The sequence below is a fragment of the Aotus nancymaae genome, unplaced genomic scaffold (genome assembly GCF_030222135.1).
Source record: "Aotus nancymaae isolate 86718 unplaced genomic scaffold, 86718_ANA_hifiasm-v0.15.2.pri h1tg000025l, whole genome shotgun sequence".
In the NCBI taxonomy this organism is placed as follows: Eukaryota; Metazoa; Chordata; class Mammalia; order Primates; family Aotidae; genus Aotus; species Aotus nancymaae.
In genome coordinates, this window is record NW_026988438.1 from 25393248 (window position 1) to 25406548 (window position 13301).

Genomic DNA, 13301 nt, shown 5'->3' on the forward strand with positions numbered 1-13301 from the left:
TCTAACATATTAAACACTGAATCCAATGCATGGCATGGGAGAAGTTCTCCATAAATATTGCTGTTATCATTTTTGTTGTTGTTAATGCTACCAGACATATACTTTTGTGTGTGTTCTTTGGGACTGAGAAATGTCATTCTCTCTCTCTCTTTTTTCTTTTTTTTTTTTGAGACAGGTCTTGCTCTGTCACCAGGCTCGAGTGTAGTGGTGCAATCTCAGCTCACCGCAACCTCCGCCTCCTGGGTTTAACCGATTCTCCTGCCTCAGCCTCCCAAGTAGTTGGGACTACAGGTGTGCACCACCATGCCCAGCTAATTTTAGTATTTTTAGTAGAGATGGGGTTTCACCATGTTGGCCAGGATAGTCTCCATCTCTTGACCTCATGATCTGCCCGCTTTGGCTTCCCAAAGTGCTGAGATTACAGACTTGAGCCACCAAGCCCGGCCAAGTGTCATTCTTTGTTAAGTGGATCAGCAGTGATCCTAAGCCATAGGGTAGCAGGTTCAGTGGTAAGAATTTGCTCATTCTCCAGCCTGGCTGTTTTCTAAACTATCCTTAGGCTGAATGGTGTTGCGTGGTATTCCTCCGTTCCAAGACTCACAGTTGGTGGCTAGCTGGGGATGGGCAGTCCTGGTGCAACTGGTGTGCCTGCTGGCATGCCTAGTGCATGCTTGAACATTGGCATGAAGAAAATTTTCAAAAACTCTGGGGGCAAGTGCAGAGAGGACAGACCCAAACTGTAAGCCCAAGTTCCACAGTCACTAAGTTCCACTCTTTGGTCTTGGGCAAATCATTTCAATTTCACTGCAGCTATAATCTTGTGGGGAAGCAGAAGTTTGTCTTTTACTCCCACTTGTCCTTCCCTCAGGACTTCTTCTATTTCTTTACAGTGAACCTCCTACCAGGCATTCAGTGAACCTTTCAAATGTGCTCTCAGGAAAGCAGACACCATCGGGAATTCATGCTTCAGTGTGACATTGATTCTGAGAGTTCCTTCCTAAGGTGCTACTGTTGATTCTTATTTACAATAGTGATGTCCTACAAAGTTGCCACAAACACTGAATTAGGGAATGTTTGCTCCCAGGAGAAATACAGCATGAGGTTCTCTTGAGTCTCTGGTCACAACATTTGTACCAGCAGATCAACACATAACCTTGTTTTATGTATGTTTCAGTCTGAAGACACTTTAAAAAATATGTATTTCTTACAAACAAGTAATTAAATGCACTGTTTTAAATAATCAATGTTTCAATTATGATGATGTGATCATAAATGTCTTTGGCTTTCAGCCTCACAACAATGCTGTCTGTCCACTACACTTTTTTGTGGTTGGTTGTCATCTCGTGAATCCACAGACTTTGTGCTTTTCATGTTTTCCATAGCTTCAGCACGCATTGTAGATGTTACTTTAGCACTTCCCAGAGAGGACTCACACACAGTTTGGTGTGTTTCCTCTTCCTTTTCTGGATGTACTGCATTTTTGACTGATTAATATTGAACTCACGGCCAACAGCACTCTAACTCATGCCTGAATGAACCTCATCCAACACAAGTACTTTCAGCCTTCCTGCACTTAGGAATGCTAGACGGCACTTCAGCACCACGCAGGAGGGCCCTCTCAAACGGCGAGGTCACCAACAGAAAGCACAAAAATGTGGAAAAGTGGCACCAAATGGATCATGAAAAGGACGCTTGTTTATAGCACAGGAGCTGAAACAGGAAGGCAGCGGGTTGTCTTGTTCCACCTCAGCCGGGAGCGCAAGTGTCTGCAACTCAAATTTTGTTGCCACTCTGTGCGTGTCTGTGAATGGCTTTGAAAGTGCTCAAGTTTTCGGAGTTACAAATCAATTTCAGTAAATAGTCAGTTTCACAATGAGGATATATAGTACTTGCATTTTAAGCTCTCTCACTGTGCAAGAAATTGTGCATTCTCTATAGGAGGAATTTTCAGTGCCAGTGAATGGGTGGGAAAAGTTTTGGGGATGAGATTTCTTTCTGGACCAGGATGTTACTTCTAGGGAGACCCACTCAAACCATGACCTTTGGCTCATGAGGGACACTTGCAACCACTCCACTGGACATGAGACCCCAACTTTGTATTGGGCACTGTTAAAGCAGACTTCTCCGTTGAGGGCTTTGAAAACTCCCCCCTCGCCACTTTCTTCCTACCCCTATTCTTTAATGACTTTGAGATGGAAAAACATCTGTTGCCCTCAGAGGTGGCATGAATGCTTCCAAATAAGACAGAATACTATTTACGTCTTCTGGTCTCCCAGGAGACCGGCAGAATGCCGAGACACGGTGCGTGATGTCCTAGGCACTTTGCGTGTGCCTTCTCATCCAGTCCTAATAGCTCTGAGGTAGCCTTCATGATCTCATTTACAGCTGAGAACTCTGTGACTCAGCAAGGTTAGGTAGATCACCCAAGGTTGCATGGTTATTAATTAAGAAGGAGGATTAGGACTTGAATTTGGGTCTGCTACCTCCAGTGGCCCTTAATCAAAGCAGACTAAAAGGCTGGCAGCCCCTATTTCCTCCAATCCCAAGCGTCAGTCTTGGATCTTACTGCTCTGATCTAAGGAAAGTCCATGTGCATGAAGGTGCACAGAACACACACGCATACGCACACACACGCCAGTGTGCCGCAGAAAAAGGCAGAGACAGGAGTGCTCCCAGTGCCAAAAGGAGAACTGGCTTCTGCTTCTGGTTCTGCCACAGACCTCAGACCACAGCAGTAGTCTGACTTCAACTTGTCAGAGATGAGAATATCCAAAAGGGAGAAAAAGATGGGCTGCTCAGGTAGCCCAGAAACATTCGTACTTCTGACTTCTAAAAAAAAAAGAGAGAAAAGGGAGAGAGCAAGAGATGGCTGAACCTGCTCTGAGGGAGTAGAGTCTGGGCCACCTCACTTCCTAGACATTTGGCAGGAAGAGCCTCAAGAGGAATAGAACTCAAGGGACAAATCCACATGTGCAGCGATGTTGAACTTGGTACAGCGACTCCACCTGCCTCCCAATTGCTCACAACACTTTCCTGACCCGAGCACCTGTTCTTTTCCTTGGAGAAGAAGAAACTGGCATATAATTGGCAGCAGGGGGCACAGTGGAGTAAAAAGGGGAAACTTGACATAGGGTCTTTAGTTCATTGGAGGCCCAGATGCATATACAGAAGCAAGAACCTAGAACTAGGCCATGAAACTGAGTAAAAGCAGGGCTTGATGGCAGAGCACTGGGCCTGGAGGTGGGAGTGGCTGTAGACATTAGTTATATTTGTGGCCTCTAGTATCTTTGGAGCATCTTTCCTGTGTTTGGGGAATTTTCTACACTATCTGTCTTGCCTCTTCAAGACAGATGCTACAGCTCACTTATCTGTCCTCTTGCACCTGGGCCACAGGCATATTACCTAGTCTTCTCCACCCATCAGATCCAACTGTGTGAGACTCCAATTCAGAAGTAGGCAATGAGACGAGCAGGGGCTGGGTGGACTTAATCTTTTCGTTGGGGAGGTTGAAGGTGCCTACGTGGTATCAGCTGGATTGCGGTTTTGCTATTGCTCCAGCTGCTTCACTTCAATGTAAACTCTCTGCCTCCCTGGAAATTCTGTGAGCTACTTGACATCCTTTCATGGATTTATTTTCTGTTTAAATTAGGTGGAGTGAATTCAGTGCTATACGAGTGAGAACTGACAAGTGGAGAGTCAGGGAAGCTGCTGTCATTTCAGAATTGCTTGCTTGTTTTCACTGGTGGAAGAGCTGTGAGGCAGAGAGAGACCAGGCTGGTGAAACGTGGAACCAGATGATGAAGGAAAAAGGATCAATGTCGTGATGCTCAATTTGGGCAGTACCGACATTTTGGATGGAATAATTCTTTGCTGGGAGGGGCTGTACTGTGCATTTGAGGGTGTTGAGAAGCATTCCTGGCATCTACCCACTAGATGCTGGTAACACCCCATCTCCAAGTTGTGACAAGAAAAAATGTCTCCAAACATTGCCACATGTCCCACATGATGTACTAGTTGATAACCTATTCGATCTAATCACACTGGGCAAAGTTCCCTAGTGAGAAGATTCTAGAAGCACAATGTTGTTGACTTATATTTGTAATTTGTGAATGTATGTATTTATGCTTAAGTTAACCTTAAATATATTAGATAGACACACACACACACACACACACACACACACCCCCCACATTGCATAGTATATATTTGTGGTTTCTTAATCAAGTTGAAAGAAACTTTAGAGGTGATATCTGAACAAGCAGACAAATTACAAGTCAGGTCTTAGCACCCTGGGCCCTTTGGGCATTAAATACAAGAAGAACTTACATATTTACTGCCTTCACATGGAATAGCCATATTTACTTACTTACAAAATGGTACAGAGGAGGGACCAGCTGTTTGGGTGTGTTTGTGTCCAGTGGTTCCTGGGCATATTTCTTTAAGTGGTCCGCCTATCTTGATTCTCATCAGGAACACTGTGATTTTCTAAGTTTTAAATGGGTAGAAAGGGCCTGCAGTTAAAGTCTCCCTTTTAAGCGTGAGCACTCAATTAACTCATCTTGCATCTTCGGGAAACTCAGTTACAGCTAATAAGTGTATTGGGCTCTTGCTTTAGGGTTACATATTTCCTGTCTAGATTTTTTTTTTTGACATTTTCAGATAAAAGTTCGCTCAGAAGGAGAGATTTATTGGTTTGCGTTGGCTGTCCCTTCCTTATCGCCTCTCTGTCCTAAATTGGAGCTAACTGCTGGCCAGCCACCCGCAGCAGCTTCTTCTGGGGGAAGAGACTGATCCTTCCATCCTCTTATTCCTACTTCTTCCCACATTCAGGCTTGAACTGAACATTTTCCAGAAACCCAAACCACTGCCTTTTGGGGTGTTTATCCCATAATGGTGGGAACTCATTTCCCCGTGGCTATTTAATTTTCATTGTGTTATTCCTGGGGAGGCCAAAGATACAACAATTTGGAGAGACCAGAGATTGATGTGAGCACACAGGAGCTAGCTGAGCGTGAGCCTGAAACCAGCACAGGTAGGACTGAGCGTATGAGGGCAGCTCAGTAGTCGCTAGTCTTCTTTCCTCAGTCTGCCGTTTGACATCTCCCTCTAACAGAACTGCCTTCGGCCATGCTGATATGGGCTCCAGACCTTTGACCTGAGCTCATAGAACTGGCAGGCTTTTGGTTACATAGACAAAATTTATGCCATCTGGAATCTAAAATAGTCACCCCTGAGACATCTTACTAATGGGTGTTTTCCTCTGGATTCTGGGTTCCTGACCGGCCTCTACTCTGGCTTCTGGCAATGCCCCTGTTGTCTTTGATGGGGACAAAACACTGCCATCAGGAGGGACTAGGCTGAATTGTATTAAGCAATGTCTACCGGCTTGGAGGAAAATTCTCCTCTAGCCCAGAGAAGAGGTTCTTTTGGTAAATGATGTGAAATCCAATACTGAAATTTCACTATGTTAAAAAATGTGCCTTAATTATGCCTGTGCACACAAGGTTTTTTATCACAAGTCTCTGTCATCTGAGAAAAACAACGCTCGAGTTTTCTCAGTCAAGAGAAAGAGAGACAGGGGAACAGAGATAACTGTTTTACATATATAGTTAACTCTTTTATATAACTGTTTTACATATATAGTTAACTCAATTGATTATATAATTATATAAAACAGTTAACTCTCTCTATATATATCAGGTATTTTCACTACATTAGATTTCACACCAGTAGGACACATTGTAAAAATACTGTCTTTCTCTGCTATGCATTTTGATGTTCGCTGTCTATGGAAAATGGTGGCTTATAGCACACACAACAATAAAGATACATGTTTCTGGGTCATTTATGTCCATGATTCCTCTTGTAATAGTCTCCTCTTCATTATCAATTTAGGTATGTGTATAGTGAGAGGCTGCTGCATGCCCGGATTTGTTTTGGGAGCTCTATGTGCATGATCGATAGTGTTCTCTGCAGCTCCCAGTGTGTCAGTATCATTACCCCAGCCTTAGAGATGAGGAAGTGAGGACTTTGATAAAAACAGGGCACCTTGGAATATGCTCAGAGATGAAAGATACCATCCTTGTCCTTGCGGAGCTCCGTATCTCCCCGACGATAACATGAGAAAATCCTTGTTTAAAACCAAAGTGGAAGCATTTAGGCCAACTAATGGCGGTGTCCTCTATGTACAGACACTTCTGAGACTGAGTCTTGATGAACATGGGCCTTCTTTGGTCCCAGCAGTAAAGAGCTTCCTTTGCTACCCAGGGCTATCCTGTAGGGCCAGATAAGCACGGCATTGAAGGTAATAGAGTTAGCTCATTTACAGTAGCCTTCTTGCCTAAAATAAGCTATTTAATTGCCTGCTCTTGGAACTGAATCTACTTAGGGTAGATAATGACTCCACACAGCCTACTGGAGTACACTTAGTGTTATCTGAACGCTCCTAAATTAGGATTGTAGCAAATTTTCAACCAAACACTGCCTTGCAAGGCTTTGAGAAGTTCAGTCTTGATAGATTCTCACTCTTTCTTCCTGAGACAGGAAGAAAATTTGCTGTTTAATAATTTGGCTATAGGATAAAGCCCATTCCTATTTCATGAGTCTATAAAATATCTCTAGCTCAAGAGATATCTGTAGCTCACTCTGCCCACCCTATTCCCAATATAATTACAAGTAGAAAGAGAAATTGTAAAATGCTTTTAATGGAAAATTTCGCTCCAGAGGGCTCGATATCTCAATAAGTGTGCTTGACACCCCTATAATTGTCCACTGGCAGCCTGAAAGACAGATTGGTCTATCCCAAGCTGAAGCCTAGACACTGGGATTCGTGCACATCCACAGAGCAGCCCACACTCATTGTCCAAACTCACCGTCAGTGTTGGCAGCGTCAAACCTTCACCCCAAGTGAGCATTCACCACTTTCCTGCACCCCACTCTCTAAGGCAAACACTGTCTTTGCCTTCCCTTATCATTGGCCTTGTTAGAGCCATAAGAAGCAGAACTGAGAAGGGACCATTTTGGTTTGTATCAAACGTGGCCAAGATTTGCCTGCCAGAGAGAAGACAAGATAGACTTTGAAGAAAAGCGGGTGTGGACAGCAAGATGAAGACCGTGAGAGCCGGATTCTGGTGGGGAGTTCTCAGTAGGCAGGTGGGAGAGAGGGATGAAGAGAGAAGCTTTGGTGCAGACATGGGATGTGAGAGAGAACAGGTGTAGAGCAATGGGAAAAGGGAATTTTGGTTGTGGCAGTGGATTGTAAAATTGTATTTGCTCAGGCTTCCTTCACAAAACACAGCAAAGCTTAGAATTGAATTAAATTACCTTTGATTTCTGGCCTCTGTTGACTCAAATGAGAAAGTGGGCAGAGCCTAGATAAGTTGGTATATTTGCTGTTTATTGCTGTTTGTTGTTCAAAACCCAGCTTGGATGTCATCCCAGCAAAGCCTTCCCTGCACCCTCCCTGAAAAGTCAACTATTGCCCACTCAGCAGCATGCCGTCGCAGACGTGCACTTTTACGCACGCTCACCTATGGCATTGTACTGTCTTATTGCTTTACACATCTGCCTTTCTCCCAAGACTGTGAAATGCTTGTGTTTTTCATCTTGATATCTCTGGTAACCATCACGATGTCTTGTAAGGGGTATTTGCCTAATAAAAGTGTATTGGCATCAACTTAATGTGCATGCCTTATTGTGTTTTCCTTATAAGGACTTCTACATTCAGAGTAATACAGTTATATGGTAAGATTTGCTGTCATATGTTGGGTTACATGCATGGGATCCACTTATCATGATGAGTTGATACAGTGGGGCATCTTTAGTCTGAGGCTTGGATCAAGCCCACAGCCTCAAGTCCTGCCTGGCACAGTTCAGACTCTTAGTAAATTCTTTTTGAGTGAATGAATTGCTTTAGGTCTTAGCTTTCTCCAGAATAAAAAGAGGGTAAGACCAGATTGTATCCAAGCCTTCTTTTTGCTCCCACATTTTATGATTCTGCCTTAATTCCAATCACAGATCAACTCAGAAGGAATGGTACAACTGCTTATCATCAGAAAGACGGCTCTATTCATGAATGGACATTATCTGCTGGGGTTTCTTTCTTTTTTTTTTAAACTTCATTATTATTATATTTTGCTTACAAAAGTAATGTATGCCCTGAGGTACCCTTCATAGTTTGATGTATAATCATTCAGCTGTTTTCCTCTGCACTCACCAATTCACAATAAATACTTGATTTTTTTTTTTTTTTGCCATAGATGGTTTTTAAAAAAAATCAATATATCCTGGACATCTTTCAAAGACAACTTTTGTTTTTTATGGAAAAAGGCAGTGAAACTCTTTGGTGGCTCTTGTCAGTGGCTTCAGCTAAAAATAGAAATAATATTCTCTTCTTTCTGCCATGAGAAAATAGGTCTAGTTTTTGAGGGAGGGAGAGACCCTAACCTGGAATTTTGTTTAAAATACAGATTCTCATCTCACACCCCATGCAGTTCCTGGCAATGTCTTGGAAGTTCTGATCACTTTTAGGCCCTGAAATGCCTCCATTAGCATCTTTCAGCTGCTGCCACACAAACAAACAAACTTTTGGCACCCACAGGAAATGCCATGAGGGGGCACCAGGGAGCCTGTGTTCTTAAGACTCATGTGTCCCCCCTTTAATGGGAGAATGGAGCTCTCCTAGGGGCAGCCCCATCAAGTAACCTGAAACCCCCTCCTCTCTGAGCCCCCAAATCTCCCTTCAGAAGCTGCTTGATATGCAGCCAGCATCCACTCAACATAATGTGCCTTACCTGCCAATGTGCTTTGAGGGATATTGTTAGCATTAAATTTGCCATTTACATTTTCATGTTTGACATAATTGAGGAATGAATGCTCTTATGAAAATTAAACTTGTGGTTCTCCTGGGCTGCTGTAACCCTGTTAAAATGTAATGTGATTTTTGATGCTTCTTCTTGAGGTTTTTTATTAAATAGAATATCAGGATGACTAATTCCCCGGGCCTAAATGCAGGCTGGGAAGCAGCATTATTGATAGGGTTGTGTCCAAATGGTTCTCCGTGCTCAGCCTCTAATGGCCTAATAATGCATTAGACTTGAATCAGAAATACTTTGGGTTGTAGTGCTTATTGCCATTAGTGAAAACACCTGGATGCTCCATTCATCAAGGTTACATCCAACGGGGCCCATTTGTTTATTAGGCTGTCAGTAAACATCTTTATCTAGTCCCAGTTCAGCCACATTTGGCCATGCCTGAGAGGGCTCAAATCCAGCCTGGGGATCTCTTGTGGTTTCTCATTATTAGTTTTCTTGTTTTTTTTTTTTTGTTTTTTTTTTAACCCAGCAAAGCAAGCTAATGAAAAGTTAGGGGCGGCTTTATAAAGAACACATTTTACCTCGCATAATCTGTGGTGATGGTCAGCAAAGATCAGGAAGGCAGGCTCCTGGGCCGGCCCCCTGCGGCTCTTCTTTCAGCAGCTGCCACACGGCCGCTCTGCCTCCCCCGCCAGTGCCAACGGTGGCCACTCAGATCCCTGGGTCCCTCCACAAGCCATCTGCAGCCCAGCTCTGCAGCCCTCAGGATGTGGGGACATGGCCCACACGCCCTGGAAAGGTTAGATCTCCCCTGGACGTTGCCTCCCACAGAGCAAAATCAAATTCCTCTCCCCTTTGGTGGATAGAGAGCTTGCCATTTCCCTTCCACAGACATTTCCTGACATACACACTCCATCTCTTTCAGGGTGCCTTGTCTTTTTCTTAAAGCCATGTTTTTAAAAAAATTACAAAATACAAGAAATGTCCCACATTAGGCAATTAGGCATAAGACATAAATGTACAGCTTTTTTTTTTTTTTTTTTTGAGACAGAGTTTTGCTCTTGTCACTCAGGCTGGAGTGCAATGGCGCCATCTCGGCTCACCCCAACTTCCGCCTCCCGGGTTCAAGCGATTCTCCTGCCTCAGCCTCCTGAATAGCTGGGATTACAGGCATGTGCCACCACACCCAGCTAATTTTGTATTTTTAGTAGAGAAGTGGATTCTCCATGTTGGTCAGGCTGATCTCCCAACTTCAGGTGATCTGTCCACCTGAGCCTCCCAAAGTGCTGGGTTAACAGGCCTGAGCCACTGCCCTCAGCTATAAATGTACAGCTTAATAAATTTCAGTTATGTAAAAGAGCACCTGTGTAACCCCACCCAGGTTGAGATGGAGAACGTGCCAGTATCTGGGAGTCCTCCCCCAAAGCCCCATGGATCCTCTCTACTGCAGAAGTAGCTGCCTGGAAGCCTCAACTCCCAAATCATGTGACTCTCACAGGAGACTTGAATCTGTAGACCACCCAGGACTCACCACTAGACCCGTCCAACTTTCCCTTTCAGAAACATCTTTGAGCTGACTCCTAGCCTTGGCTTTCCAGTCCTGATGAGAGTGTGCTGCACGATGGATGAGGGAGGGGACAGGCCACACCAATGGCACAAGTGGAGGCATCCAAAGTCTACCCAGTAGCAACAGCCTGAGCCTGCAGACCGAGAGCTTCCCTAAATCGTTCACATTCATGGCGCCCACTGCCCTGCTGGGGCACTGGTGGTGTGGCCTGCATTCAAGCTCTGGGTTGGTGGGCAATTCTGATCATAATGCAAACATTTCTACATTCCGAAAGTCGTATTATGTATCTCCTGGATCAATGCAGGGAAGCCTGAGTTTGCCTCAGTGAAAAATTAGTCAAAGTGTATTTCATAATTGCCACCCCAAAGTGGTATAAAATGCCAGAGGTGGGTCACGTGTGGGCCTTCCAGAAAAGCCAGTGTCCCTGGTTTGGGAAATGTTGATGCCATCTTGCTGTCTGTCAAAGCTGTCCAGTTGGTGGCCCAGTTATGGAGGTGTCCAAGCAGGGTGAGCACCCTGGGACCCTCCGCCCTTGCTCAAGAGGCTTTAAGTTCTCAATAAAAGAAGCTGTGACTGTGCTGGGCTCAGCGCACAGGCAACTGAGCTCGTCAGATTCGCACTCACTGCAATAGCATTTGACAGTAACCCCAGAGAGAAACAGAGTGTGGCTGACAAGGTGGCAGGTGGGGAAGGTGAGACATGCTTTCAGAGGAGGCGTGGCTTGCTCACAGCCTGTTCCTCATGGCGGCAGGGGCCTGCTTATTTTTAGAGCTAAGCACCATTGCTGGAGTACTCGCTTCTAAGACATGGTGGATGTGTTGGATATAAGCTCTGGGTCAGACTGTGTGCATGGTTGGGTTTTATTCCCTTATAAACATGCAGCCTAAACAGAGTCCCATGGCCTGGGCTTCAGAAAGCATGCACCCTGTGAAATATTTCCTCTGCCGGTCCTAGTTCTAGATTTATTTATTTCTAAACGGGACTAGACACAAGACTGTTTGTGTTGGATGTTGGGCCAGGAGCTTGCACCCCTAATCCAGGGGGTGATGAAGGAGATAACGGGTGAAGGTCATAGTCACACCTGCAGTTTAGGCAGACCACTCTGGCAGCTACAGGGAGGCAGATAGGATGGGGAGTCGAGGTATAGGGGAGTCACTGGGAGGCCTGCAATGGCCCAGGTGAGAGACCACAGGGGCCTGAACCACCTGAACTCGATGACAAGTGATAGAGGGAATGCAGGGGTGGCGGTGGTTGTTGCTTGGCTGCAAAGAACAGAGACCATTCAAGGTCTTCCAGGGAAAGGGTTGTTCTGAGGACAGCAAAAAGCTATGAAGAACCAGGCTCACAGTCCTCTGGCCATTGGAGAATGTCACATGTGCTAACTTCTTGGAGACAGGAAAAGGACAGATTGCCAGAGAGAATCCATCAGTCAGGACAGGCCAGGTGACAAACACCCCAAATCTCCACGGCCTCACGCAAGAGGAGTTTAGTTCTGCCTTGTGCTACGTGTCCAGTGCAAGTTGGCGGGGCGCTGCTGTGAGTGTCATGGCTGAGGTTCCATCTCAAGTTGTGCTCCGTGACTGCAGCAGCAGGAGAAGGACGAGGCTAATTATGCCTGCTCTTTAAGCTTCGGGCGGGAGCGTGCGCGCACAGCTGCTGCTCATATTCATCGTTAGCATTGTGAGTTTGGGAAAGGAAGGGAGGAGAATGAGAGGAAAGACCTGCTCGAGGAGATATTAGAAATATTTCAGAGTTTTATCAGCTGGGACATGCCTGAAGCAGGAACATCACCCAGGAGACCCATGCTGGAGAGTGAGCAGCCCGCTGGCTTCCCTCCCCACAGGTACCCAAGGAGCCTCTTATTCCTCTTGTCCTCTCCTTACCCCAAACTCTGCTCTGATCACTGGTTCTGGATTTTGCTGCTGTTTAATTTCACCCCTATGGCCCAGACAGTTAGGGATCCTGATTCCTGCTCTGGCGTCCTTTCCGTGGACAATCCCTGACCAGGAAAGTCAGGGCCTGCCCTGGGCAATGGCTAAGATCACAGTTTTACAACAATATATCACTATTCTAAAAACACATGTACACACCCGAGCAGCAGAGGACACAGACGTTGTAAGGTGCACAGCGTCTTGTTAAGAGCTCAGGCTCTGAGTCAGAGGAATCCAGACTTAATTCTGTTGCCGCCACTTCCGTCCTGCTTAACCCTGGGACACTGCATACCTTCGCTGAGACTCAGTTTCCTCATCTTTAATAGGGGATAAAGATGTTATCTAATTCACAGGCCTAATGTGAATATTAAATGAGACTGTTTAGCGTAGTGACTGGGGCATAGAAAGTGCTCACCAAACGTGGACTTACTATTACCATTGAGCAGGGCAGGGCCCTTAGCCTCACTCCACTCTGATTTGTAGAATCTGCAGAGCATCTGGTGCTCAGCAAATGTGTGTTGAATGAATGAAAGTGTCTTTTGTGGGGAGGGTGCCTCGCAGTCTGGTTGGGAAACAGAAGATGCTTGTTGAAAAACCTTTCCTCACCTTGAACAGATTGGATTCTGCTGCAGTCCACCCCACCCATTCTCCAATCAGCCCAGGCCAGTTGTTTTAGAGAATCAAGGAATGAGCCAGGATTTTCCCCACCTTTCAGCTTTCAGGATCCCCCTTAGCAGCTGTGAAGTCCTGGAGCTCAGGGCGGGGAGCATGCAGAGAAGCAGGGGCTTTGGCAGTGGGTAGATGTGGTTCGATACCTAGCTCTGTTGCCGGCTAGCTGAGTCCTTGACAAAGTGACTTGACTCTTCACACCTGACTTTTCATTTTCAAATGAAGACAAGTTTTCTAGGGATGTTGTAAGGCTTCAAAGTGAGCCACTCCATAGATGTGGGTTGCCTTCTCTGCATAGTTAATTAAATCACAGCCTAGGGT